The sequence below is a fragment of the Triticum aestivum genome, chromosome 5A (genome assembly GCF_018294505.1).
Source record: "Triticum aestivum cultivar Chinese Spring chromosome 5A, IWGSC CS RefSeq v2.1, whole genome shotgun sequence".
NCBI lineage: Eukaryota > Viridiplantae > Streptophyta > Magnoliopsida > Poales > Poaceae > Triticum > Triticum aestivum.
In genome coordinates this window covers 634,782,510-634,783,113 of record NC_057806.1, presented here as the reverse complement: position 1 = coordinate 634,783,113, position 604 = coordinate 634,782,510, and positions in this window count along the sequence as shown.

Below are 604 nucleotides of genomic sequence, written 5' to 3'. Positions count from 1 at the left end.
TCTACGTGATCGCATGCATGCAAGTGCACGAAAGTGTGCACACATGTGGGCACGGCCAACGTAGGCCATTACGCAAGGTTTGAACGAAATCGGGCACCAAACCAACGTTGCGTCACGTCCGGCCATTGTTTCGGGGCTTTTTCATCGGGAAAATCGTAGAAAATGCATCGAGCGTCAGAAAAATATGCAAACTGGCTTGCGTGATGCCGACGGTGATGCCAACATGTGGAAAAAGTTTGGGACCGGTTGGCAGAGTAAAAAAAAGTACTTCGGAACCCCCTCTCCAGTAGACAAAGTTGGATAAATCAACGTAGTTGTCAAAAAAAAGGCCACATAATTACTGAATGGGCTAGGCGTATCAATCATTGCATACATGCAGGAGAATCCATCGGGGGTCAAACCCTTAGATTACGACTCCACGATCTCCACGCCCGCCTCCTCCACGATCGCCACGCCCCGACTCCAGCCGCCAGCCGCCATCAGCCCCGCCGCCCGCCGCCATCCAGCCCCGTCGCCCGCCGCCCGCCGCCATCAGCCCGCCGCCCGCCTCCCCCCGCCAGCAGCCCCTCCGCCCGCCTCCAGCCGGCCCCGCGGCAAGACGCTA